This window comes from Oncorhynchus gorbuscha, linkage group LG04 (genome assembly GCF_021184085.1).
Source record: "Oncorhynchus gorbuscha isolate QuinsamMale2020 ecotype Even-year linkage group LG04, OgorEven_v1.0, whole genome shotgun sequence".
Taxonomy (NCBI): domain Eukaryota; kingdom Metazoa; phylum Chordata; class Actinopteri; order Salmoniformes; family Salmonidae; genus Oncorhynchus; species Oncorhynchus gorbuscha.
Window position 1 is genome coordinate 52,133,003 of NC_060176.1, and position 12,651 is coordinate 52,145,653.

Consider the following 12,651-nt stretch of genomic DNA (forward strand, 5'->3'; position numbering starts at 1 on the left):
TCACTCCTCCAAGGGTACGTCATCAGTTAGACTAAACTCTGACGTCCAAATATAAACCCATCCCACTATTTTAATGAGGAGCCGTCCAGACAGACGACTTCGGGTGTGTGTGTGAATGGGCGGACTTGATGATTTGGAGGCCCCAGGTAGAGGCCAGTGAGACAACCACCCATTTAAAGCAATCATGGCTACTGAATGAAGAGCTGTTCGGAGCCAGGTCTTTTCTGTGATGAACAAAGAAGAATGAAAATACTAACTGAAATTATCACACTTGTAAAGGTCTTTGCATTGGGGTGAGTCCCCTGTGGATCAGTTGGTAGAGCATGGCACTTGTAATGTCAGGGTTGTGGGTTTAGTTCCCACAGGGGACCAGTATGGGAAAAAGTACAATAAGGCACTCACTCACTACTGAAATTGCCCTAGGTAAGTGCATCTGCTAAAGTGTAAAAAAAAATATATATATATATATGTAATTTCGTCTTGAGGGCCACATTGGGATTTTAAAACTAAATGAAGAGCTACACAGATTTCTTAGTCAAAAGTAATTTGCGAGCCAGAAAAAGCTCAGTTGTTTTCAAATATATACAGTGCCTTGCGAAAGTATTCGGCCCCCTTGAACTTTGCAACCTTTTGCCACATTTCAGGCTTCAAACATAAAGATATAAAACTGTATTTTTTTGTGAAGAATCAACAACAAGTGGGACACAATCATGAAGTGGAATGACATTTATTGGATATTTCAAACTTTTTTAACAAATCAAAAACTGAAAAATTGGGCGTGCAAAATTATTCTGAGCAAGCGATAATATTGAAATGGAAGGAGTATCAGACCACTGCAAATCTACCAAGACCTGGCCGTCCCTCTAAACTTTCAGCTCATACAAGGAGAAGACTGATCAGAGATGCAGCCAAGAGGCCCATGATCACTCTGGATGAACTGCAGAGATCTACAGCTGAGATGGGACACTCTGTCCATAGGACAACAACCAGTCATATATTGCACAAATCTGGCCTTTTTGGAAGAGTGGCAAGAAGAAAGCCATTTCTTAAAGATGTCCATAAAAAGTGTTGTTTAAAGTTTGCCACAAGCCACCTGGGAGACACACCAAACATGTGGAAGAAGGTGCTCTGGTCAGATGAAACCAAAATTGAACTTTTTGGCAACAATGCAAAACGTTATGTTTGGCGTAAAAGCAACACAGCCCATCACCCTGAACATACCATCCCCACTGTCAAACATGGTGGTGGCAGCATCATGGTTTGGGCCTGCTTTTCTTCAGCAGGGACAGGGAAGATGGTTAGAATTGATGGGAAGATGGATGGAGCCAAATACAGGACCATTCTGGAAGAAAACCTGATGGAGTCTGCAAAAGACCTGAGACTGGGACAGAGATTTGTCTTCCAACAAGACAATGATCCAAAACATAAAGCAAAATCTACAATGGAATGGTTCAAAAATAAACATATCCAGGTGTTAGAATGGTCAAGTCAAAGTCCAGACCTGAATCCAATCGAGAATCTGTGGAAAGAACTGAAAACTGCTGTTCACAAATGCTCTCCATACAACCTCACTGAGCTCGAGCTGTTTTGCAAGGAGGAATGGGAAAAAATTTCAGTCTCTCGATGTGCAAAACTGATAGAGACATACCCCAAGCGACTTACAGCTGTAATCAGAGCAAAATGTGGCGCTACAAAGTATTAACTTAAGGGGGCTGAATAATTTTGCACGCCCAATTTTTCTGTTTTTGATTTGTTAAAAAAAGTTTGAAATATCCAATAAATGTCGTTCCACTTCATGATTGTGTCCCACTTGTTGTTGATTCTTTACAAAAAAAATACAGTTTTATATCTTTATGTTTGAAGCCTGAAATGTGGCAAAAGGTCGCAAAGTTCAAGGGGGCCGAATACTTTCGCAAGGCACTGTAGCCTTGTCCTAGGTTCATTATCATTTCTAGCCTGCATATTTTCTATCCGTTTTTACACTTTCGATTTAGGGATTCTGGGCCAATACAGGCCTTTATCTGATATTGACTTTGCAATATCGACCAATACTAATATATTATTTCATTTTATGAACTTTTCAACCATTCTAGCACAGATACAAACTACAACCAGGTTTCTATGTTCATAAGACTAATAAGATATTTCAAATGACTTGAATATGGGAAAGGTGTAATTATTTTTTTATTTGCATCAGAAAGGTATTGGAAAGTTTGGGAAAACATCAGGGAGATAATTGTGTGTAGAAAAAAGATCTGCATCGTTTTCTATTGCGGTTTTGTCATAGCTTTCCGGCATGGGGTAATAACTAATAGATCCAACTGTTCAAAAACTAGAGACAAATTAGATCGGTTTGTCATCGGTGATGACTCACGAGTGGAGGAGGGCCAGAGGAGCAAAGGAGGAAGAACCAAAATAATGAATTATTAAACAAAATGATGCCCAGTTCACAAGGCACCCTTGTGTTATGAGGCCCCAGGCAATTGCATTAGTTGCCTAATGGTACTGTAAGTCCGACACCGTGTGTGTGTGTGTGTGTGTGTGTGTGTGTGTGTGTGTGTGTGTGTGTGTGTGTGTGTGTGTGTGTGTGTGTGTGTGTGTGTGTGTGTGTGTGTGTGTGTGTGTGTGTGTGTGTGTGTGTGTGTGTGTGTGTGTGTGTGTGTGTGTGTGTGTGCTCTCACTGTCTGATAACCCACTGACAGCTACAGGTCAAACAGAAATGAGTCTGGGTGGTGATTCATCTCTTCATCAGAAAGTCTTTATTCTTCAACAGGTCAGGACATAGCATGCACTCATACATAATGGCTAATTACAAGGTACAAATACATAAAGACACTCGTATTAAAAAAACGTTCACATACCACATTCTGAAATTGGCACAAAGACCCTGGCTGCATGGCAGACTTCCTTATTGACTTTTCGTAGGCTCAGTGTCCAGGGGCAAAGTCTCCTATGGCCCCCTTTACTGAACACAAGTCCTGCTCACAGCACACACAGTCACAGATACAGACAGATTACAAATATGAAGTAACTGTAATCAGCCAGGATTGTAATTAGATTAAAATTACATTCTTAAACAGTTGATTACATTTGGGATCGAATTAATCTAATATAAAGAGGAAGAACTGATATATCTTTGTCAGCATTGCTGTCATTTAGCTCACCCTCAAGTCCTCTCACATGCTCTCTAAGATGCTATTGTTCTCCTGATAGCCAATTAAGTGTGGATGGCTTCTTTTGTATTCAAACTGGTTGAACAAAACGGTAAGGCTTCCAAAACATTTACCCCTGGCCTTCTGGTATTCCACAGAGTTCCTGCTTGCTGCTTTGTAGCAGTACACTTTCACTCTCTTCTTTGTGTGCTCCATAGTAAAAAAAGAAGAAGAAGAAATGCTTTCTGATTGCACAATAAAAAACGAAATGCAACCAGGGGAAAAACACAGTCACATTATGTTAAAGGTTCCCAAAGCACACACATCCCTGGGTTGCTCGTATTTTCAGTTCGCTGCAACTAGCAACTGGAACAAGCTGCAACAAACACTCTGACTGAACAGTTTTATCTCAATCTCTTCATTGAAAGACTCAGTCATGGACACTTACTGACAGTTGTGGCTGCTTTGCGTGATGTATTGTTGTCTCTACCATCTTGCCCTTTGTGCTGTTGTCTGTGCCCAATAATGGTTGTACCATGTTTTGTGCTGCTACCATGTTTTGTGCTGCTGCCATGTTGTGTTGCTACACTGTTATTGTCATGTTGCTACCATGCTGTGTTGTCATGTGTTGCTGCCTTGCTATGTTGTTGTCATAGGTCTCTCTTTATGTAGTGTTGTGTTGTCTCTTTTGTCGTGATGTGTGTTTTGTCCTATATTTTTGTATTTTATTTATTTTTTAAATCCCAGTCCCCATAGGAAGCCTTTTGCCTTTTGTTAGGCCATCATTGTGAATAAGGATTTGTTCTTAACTGACTTGCCTAGTTAAATAAAGGTTCAATCAAAATTTTAAAAAACACTGTCTTTAAAGAACCACTATTTTACTGTAGAAGAGAAGAGGGTCTTTCTGTAGGTCTGAATTGGATTTATCAACAAATATTGAACAAAGGGCACTCACGTCAGGGTTTCAATTCAAGGTGGGTGCTTAGGACTTTAAATGTACTAATATTAATTACACGGCAAACTATCAGTAGCCTAAATATTAGAAATGAAAGTAATCCAATAGTAATCAGATTACATTACTCTTTTTGAGTAAATTATTACTTTACAGATTATTTTTCATGTAACTATAACAATCGGTAAAGGATTACATTTTTCACGTAATCCGCCTAACACTGCACACACACAGTTACTGCTAGAACTATTAGCCTACAAGAAGTAAGGACGAGGGACTAGTGAGGACAGGTAGTGGGGACTGATGTGTGTTCACATTTACATTTTAGTAATTTAGCAGATGCTTTTATCCAGGGTGACTTACAGTTAGTGCATTAATCTTGAGATGGTTAGGTGGAACAAGCACATATCACTGTCCCAGTAAGTACACTTTTTCTCAATGAAGTAGCTATCAGCAGAGTCAGAGCTAGAAGGTGGTGGGGGGGGGGGGGCGGGTGCAAGTGTTGGCCCAGGAAAGTTTTTGTTTTGTTTACCGGAGAGCAGCATAGATGTCAGAGTGAGAAGCTCCCTCCCATGAGGCAGGGTCAATGAGCAGAGCACCCAAAACACACACAGCAGGAGTCACAATACATCCTCAGGGCAAGCTAACTGTGACAATGGTTAAGCCAGGTGATGGGCTATAAGTGCTACTCCTGTTATGCCAATGCTCAGAAATGATCATGAATTGCTCTGCTGTGTGTATAGTACCCATATAGATGCGTGCCAGGCTGTATGGCCAGTCTCGTGATGCCAGGTGGTTTGAGAGCTGAGGCCTGAACAAACTTTCTCAGACCAGAGAAGGTGCGGTCTACTGATCTCACAGACAGGAAGGCTGCTGCCAGGAAGGTCTGGGGGGGCAGTTAGATGGAGAATGTCAGAATTTGTTTTGCAATTATATCAACAGAGGTTGTAATGGCATTTATAATTGTATTACTAGTAACAGTCTGTCCTGGCTACCATTCATTGTTGGTTCAAGGAAGACGATACTAGACAAAGGCTGCGGAAACTAACTTAATTATCCAAAATCTGATTTCAATGGTCATAGTCAGTTAACAACTAAACTCAGTAGACATGTATTTTAGATGGCTCTGAATGACTCTTTATCCCTTTAAGGGCCCCTAACCTGGATGTGTGTGACGTAGGCCTGCAGTACGAGGCCTGAGCTCCGAGAGACGCACATCCAAAGACAGAATATTAGTGGTCCCCTCCCAGATACTCAACACCTAGAGAGAGAGAGAAGGTACTCTTACACTAACATTTACTATTGCCACTCTGTTGTTGTTGAGTAACAAAGAGTGAGAGTAGGAAACCACTTCATCCATTAAGAGTAACATATTTACTCCATAACGTAAACCAGTAAGTATGCCTTCAGAAAGACAGATGTGTGTCATGTGATCACCTACCTGAGCACCTCTGAGAATTGCAGGTAGTCCTGTGTCCTCGATGTAGCCTTGCCCCACACACAGACAAGCTTATGAATCCCAATTTCACACCCACATCACCTATTCCAACATGAGCAGTAATAATCAGTTCCATGAAAGTAAATTCAGACAGACAGACAAAAAGATAGACAGACACACACACACCTGTATAACCTTGGCAGCTCCATCAGTCATAGTCAGTGGACAGGCGTAGAGACCAGAGGAGGGAGAGTACAGGTACAGCTTACACATCTGGTATACCTGACTGGAACAACATCATCATTAGTTTATGAATATGTAACTCTCTATGCATGGAATTTTCATAATGCCATGTCACAAAATTCCAATGAGTAGCTTCTGAGATTACGGTTACTGTTTTCATATTCTCTGTGTTGGTGACCGTCAAGTGAGGGCAGCATTTCTTCATCCTTGTCCTGAGGACCCAAAGGGGTACGCATGTTTGTTTTTGTCCTAGCATTGCATACCTGATTCCATAAAGGTTTGATGAGGAGTTGATAAGTGGAATCAGGTGTGTAGTGCGAGGACAAAAACCTAAATGTTCACCCCTTGGGGTCCACAGGACAGGTTTGGGAAAAGATGGGTTAATAGGTGAGGTTTCAGGGTGTGTAAGGGTCAGGTGTCTCCCAACACCACTCCACGTATGTCCTCTCGTATCTGATGGCGACCAGCCCCTCCTGTGCTGATAGGTCCTTCATGTGTAGCCAGGCGGGGGAGGTGACGATGCATTCGACATGGCAACCCCAGGGATCATTGGTCACCAACCGACCTCACTCCCAACCCGACCCAAGCACCAACTGCTCCCCAAACACACACATGTCTGAACAAACCACCATCACATTAGTGACTAACAGATAAAGCATCATCATAATGTTTTATCCATTCTGAAACATTAGTATGGGATACACACACACCTCACTGGGCAGGTGTCTCCTCAGGTATCCCTATAGCAGAGCGTCCTCCAGGAAGGGGTTCAGGTCTCTCCTGGAAGAACCCTCCTATCCAGGCACGGGAGAACTCTGGCTGCCCCTCTGCTCCGTGACATCTTGGGGTGACCAAGCCAGGCCCCGCTAAACCAGCTTGCAGAACTGCTGCTTGACAGCAGCGAAACATTCTAATACACAGCCGGTAACAGCGTCTGGTGGGCTCGAAGCCATGGTCCAGGAGCTCAGACGTCACTGGCCTAAATATGACAAGTAAACTGATCATTTTCAAAACCAGCAGCTGCATTTCTTTAGTTAAATTTAAAGGCCTACTCCTTGATTTGAAAAATAACAAAACGGCAGCCCTTGCACTTGGTTTGCTATAAAACTAGGTAGAGAAACGACACTCAAGTTTAAGGATCAACATTTATAAGAATCAATGAATATACACATGATTATTTAAATGATAAAAACGGCTGTAAGTACAGTGCCTTGCGAAGGTATTCGGCCCCCTTGAACTTTGCGACCTTTTGCCACATTTCAGGCTTCAAACATAAAGATATAAAACTGTATTTTTTTGTGAAGAATCAACAACAAGTGGGACACAATCATGAAGTGGAACGACATTTATTGGATATTTCAAACTTTTTTAACAAATCAAAAACTGAAAAATTGGGCGTGCAAAATTATTCAGCCCCCTTAAGTTAATACTTTGTAGCGCCACCTTTTGCTGCGATTACAGCTGTAAGTCGCTTGGGGTATGTCTCTATCAGTTTTGCACATCGAAAGGCTGAAATTTTTTCCCATTCCTCCTTGCAAAACAGCTCGAGCTCAGTGAGGTTGGATGGAGAGCATTTGTGAACAGCAGTTTTCAGTTCTTTCCACAGATTCTCGATTGGATTCAGGTCTGGACTTTGACTTGGCCATTCTAACACCTGGATATGTTTATTTTTGAACCATTCCATTGTAGATTTTGCTTTATGTTTTGGATCATTGTCTTGTTGGAAGACAAATCTCCGTCCCAGTCTCAGGTCTTTTGCAGACTCCATCAGGTTCTTCCAGAATGGTCCTGTATTTGGCTCCATCCATCTTCCCATCAATTTTAACCATCTTCCCTGTCCCTGCTGAAGAAAAGCAGGCCCAGACTACATTTGGTCATAAAATACACATAGCTTATGAAATAAAATAACAGTGACGGTCTACCCTAGTAAAGAGCTAGATCTCTCAGATGAAAATCAACATGTGGCACAGGATACCTATGACTTCTAGACTTTGTGTAGCTTGATGAATAACCATGCATGTGGTGCACAGGGCCGGTTTAATGCAGGGGCTTACAGGGGTTGAAGCCCCTGGGTGTCCCAAGAGGCAGCAAAAAAACAAACATATACAGTACCAGTCAAAAGCAGTGGTGGAAAAAGTACTTAATTGTCATACTTGAGTAAAAGTAAAGATATCTTAATAGAAAATGACAAGTAAAAGTAAAAGTCACCCAGTAAAATACTACTTGAGTAAAAGTCTAAACGTATTTGGTTTTAAATATACTTAAGTATCTAAAGTTAATATAATTGCTAAAATGTACTTAAGTTGAAAAGTAAAAGTACAGGTATAAACCATTTAAAATTCCTTATATTAAGCAAACCAGACAGCACAATTTTATTTGTCAATTTATTGGCAGATAGCCAGGGGCACACTCCAACACGGAGACATCATTTACAAACTAAGCATTTGTGTTTAGTGAGTCCTCCAGATCAGGGATGTTTTCTTGATAAGTGTGTGAATTGGACCATTTTCCTGTCAAAATGTAACAAAAATGAAAAAAGTATGGAGTAAAAATAACATTTTAAAAAAAGAATGTAGTGAAGTAAAAGTAAAAGTAATCAAAAATATAAATAGGAAAGGAAATTACAGATACCACAAAAAGCAACTTAAGGAGTACTTTAAAGTATTATTTCTTAAGTACTTTACACCACTGATCAAACGTTTGGACACCTAATAATTCAAGGATTTTTCTTTATTTTAAAATATGAAATAACACATATGGAATCATGTAGTAACCAAAGTGTTAAAAAAATCGGAATATTTTTTCTATTTGTGATTCTTCAAAGTAGCCACCCTTTACCTTGATGACAGCTTTGCAACACTCTTGGCAATCTCTCAACCAGCTTCATGAAGTAGTCATCTGGAATGCATTTCAATTAACAGTGTTTGTTCAAAGTTAATTTGTGGAATTTCTTAACTTCAGTTGTGTTGTGACAAGTTAGGGGCATTATACTGAAGATAGCCCTATTTGGTAAAAGACCAAGTCCATATTATGGCAAGAACAGCTCAAATAAGCAAAGAGAAACGACAGTCCATCATTATTTTAAGACGTGGTCAGTCAAAGCGGAAAATGAAAATAACGAGGAGCACCACAGGAAAGAGTTCTCTGCTGCAGAGGATAAGTTCTTTAGAGTTACCAAACTCAGAAGTTGCAGCCCAAATAAATGCTTCACAAAGTTCAAGTAACAGATACAAGTACAAGTAACAGATACATCTCGACATCAACTGTTCAGAGGAGACTGCGTGAATCAGGCCTTCATGGTTGAATTGCTGCAAAGAAACCACTACTAAAGGACACCAATAATAAGAAGACTTGTTTGGTCCCTTCAGCCGTTTCCAACTACAATAGACATTTACAACAATAACAATATCTACACTGTATTTCTGATCAATTTGTTATTATAAATGGACAAAAAAAGCATTTTTCTTTCAAAAACAAGGAAGTGACCTCAAACTTCTTTGAACAGTAATATATATATATATATAAACAATTACAATAAACTGTATAATAAATACATGTGACTGGTCAATTGAGTCAAGGTATTTCCGAAACGTAGCAATGTTTAAGACATGGACTTCATGTTTTTTTTAAATGTATTTGACCTTTATTTAACCAGGTAGGCCAGTTGAGAACAAGTTCTCATTTACAATGTTAACAAATTGTAATGTTAACAAGGCATCCAAAAGTAGTTCCCCAATTAACGTTTTCATTTTATTAGCTAAACAAAACTTGTTTAAACAGCAAAAGCAGAAATAAGCCTTGTTTGCATAGCGATGGTGAAAATAACGTAATTTAGGCTGTAATGATCTCAAATTCTAATCATTTGGTCATCACACCGTTGATATAGTAACGGATGCCAGTAGTTTGAATCCCATGACGACGTAGAAGGGCACACTATTTGGCTGGGGGACATTATTTGGCATGACAGGCCCAGGAGGCAACATTTTTTAATATATAATTTATCCAAACCACAGGAGCCCGCTCTCAATGTTCAATAGTTTATAAAAAAATAACTGTGGATGAAGTTATCACAAGCACATACAGGTATCTGCCAAAATTAAATCAACACCAACATAAACTGTCTTAAAAGGGTGTTGCGCTACGACGAGTTGCAAGCACAGCATCAATGCACCTTATATTTTATATTATATATATTTTACAAGTATACCTAAACATGCCAGGAAAATGCACCCCACACCATAACATACAGTGCATTCGGAAAGTATTCAGACCCCTTGACTTTCCACACATTTTGTTACTTTACAGCCTTATTCTAAAATGGATTATCAAAAAAGTATCAATCTACACACAATATCCCATAATGACCATTTTTATATTTAAATAAATTCAGACCCTTTGCTATGAGATTCAAAATTGAGCTCAGGTGCATATTGTTTCCATTCATCATCCTTGAGATGTTTCTACAACTTGATTGGATTCCACCTGTGGTAAATTCAATTGAAAGGACATGATTTGGAAATGCACACACCTGTGTACAACATATAAAGTTCCCACAGCTGACAGTGCATGTCAGAGCATAAACCAAGCCATGAAGTCGAAGGAATTGTCTGTAGAGCCCCGAAACAAGATTGTGACGAGGCACAGATCAGTGTAAGGGAACCACTTTTTTTTTTTTTTTTGCATTAAAGGTCCCCAAGAACACAGTGGCCTCCATCATTCTTAAATGGAAGAAGTGTGTAACCACCAAGACTCATCCATCTGGCCAAACTGAGCAATCGGGGAAGAAGGCCCTTGGTCAAGAACCCGATAGTCACTCTGACAGAGCTCCTCTGTGGAGATGGGATAACCTTCCAGAGGGACAACCATCTCTGGAACACTCCACCAATCAGATCTTTATGGTAGAGTCTAGACGGAAGCTACTTCTCAGTAAAAGACACATAACAGGCCGTTTGGAATTGCCATACGGCACCTAAAGGACACTGGTCTGATGAAACCAAGATTGAACTCGTTGGCCTGAATGCCAACCTTCACGTCTGGAGGAAACTTTGCACAGTGAAGCATGGTGGTAGTAGCATCATGCTGTGGGGATGATTTTCAGCAGCAGGGACGAGTCAAGATCAAGGGAAAGATGAACAGAGCAAAGTACAGAGATCCTTCATGAAAACCTACTCCAGTGCACTCAGGATAGATGTGCAGCAACACTCCCCATCCAACCTGACAGAGCTTGAGAGGATCTGCAGAGAATGATTGGAGAAACTCCCAAAATACAGGTTTGCCAAGCTTGTAGCATCATACCAAAAAAAACCTTGAGGCTGTAATTGCCGCCAAAGGTCCTTCAAAGTACTGCGTAAAGGGTCTGAATAGTTATATAAATGTGATATTACTTTTTTTTTTTTACATATACAAACATTTCTAAAATCCTGTTTTAAGTGTTATTATGGGGTAGTGTGTAGATTGATCAGGGGAATAAAAAAATAAAAAACATATTTAGAATAAGGCTGTAACGTAACAATGTGGAAAAAGTCTAGGGGTCTGAATACCTTCCGAATAAACTGTATACTTTGTATCCCTCGTTTCCTTTCATTTGCCAGTAACCGGTATGCCTAGAGTCAGGAAGGACGCCGTTTGGGCAGTATGCCTGCCAAATATAGCCTACAGCTTGTTGCATTGTGGCCAGGAAAAAGGCAGTTTGGAAAGCAAATGCCTATTGCTGAAAAAGACTAATGCTTGTAGAACCAATAGAAAACAACCCCAACAACCTGCCCGCTTGACCCTATCCCCTCCTCTCTTCTCCAGACCATTTCCGGAGACCTTCTCCCTTACCTCACCTCGCTCATCAACTCATCCCTGACCGCTGGCTACGTCCCTTCCGTCTTCAAGAAAGAGAGAGATGCACCCCTTCTGAAAAAAACTACACTCGATCCCTCCGATGTCAACAACTACAGACCAGTATCCCTTCTTTCTTTTCTCTCCAAAACTCTTGAACGTGCCGTCCTTGGCCAGCTCTCCCGCTATCTCTCTCTGAATGACCTTCTTGATCCAAATCAGTCAGGTTTCAAGACTAGTCATTCAACTGAGACTGCTCTTCTCTGTATCACGGAGGCGCTCCGCACCGCTAAAGCTAACTCTTTCTCCTCTGCTCTCATCCTTCTAGACCTATCGGCTGCCTTCGATACTGTGAACCATCAGATCCTCCTCTCCACCCTCTCCGAGTTGGGCATCTCCGGCGCGGCCCACGCTTGGATTGCGTCCTACCTGACAGGTCGTTCCTACCAGGTGGCGTGGCGAGAATCTGTCTCCTCACCACGCACCCTCACCACTGGTGTCCCCCAGGGCTCTGTTCTAGGCCCTCTCCTATTCTCGCTATACACCAAGTCACTTGGCTCTGTCATAACCTCACATGGTCTCTCCTATCATTGCTATGCAGACGACACACAATTAATCTTCTCCTTTCCCCCTTCTGATGACCAGGTGGCAAATCGCATCTCTGCATGTCTGGCAGACATATCAGTGTGGATGACGGATCACCACCTCAAGCTGAACCTCGGCAAGACGGAGCTGCTCTTCCTCCCGGGGAAGGACAGCCCATTCCATGATCTCGCCATCACGGTTGACAACTCCATTGTGTCCTCCTCCCAGAGCGCTAAGAACCGTGGCGTGATCCTGGACAACACCCTGTCGTTCTCAACTGACATCAAGGCGGTGGCCCGTTCCTGTAGGTTCATGCTCTACAACATCCGCAGAGTACGACCCTGCCTCACACAGGAAGTGGCGCAGGTCCTAATCCAGGCACTTGTCATCTCCCGTCTGGATTACTGCAACTCGCTGTTGGCTGGGCTCCCTGCCTGTGCCATTAAACCCCTTCA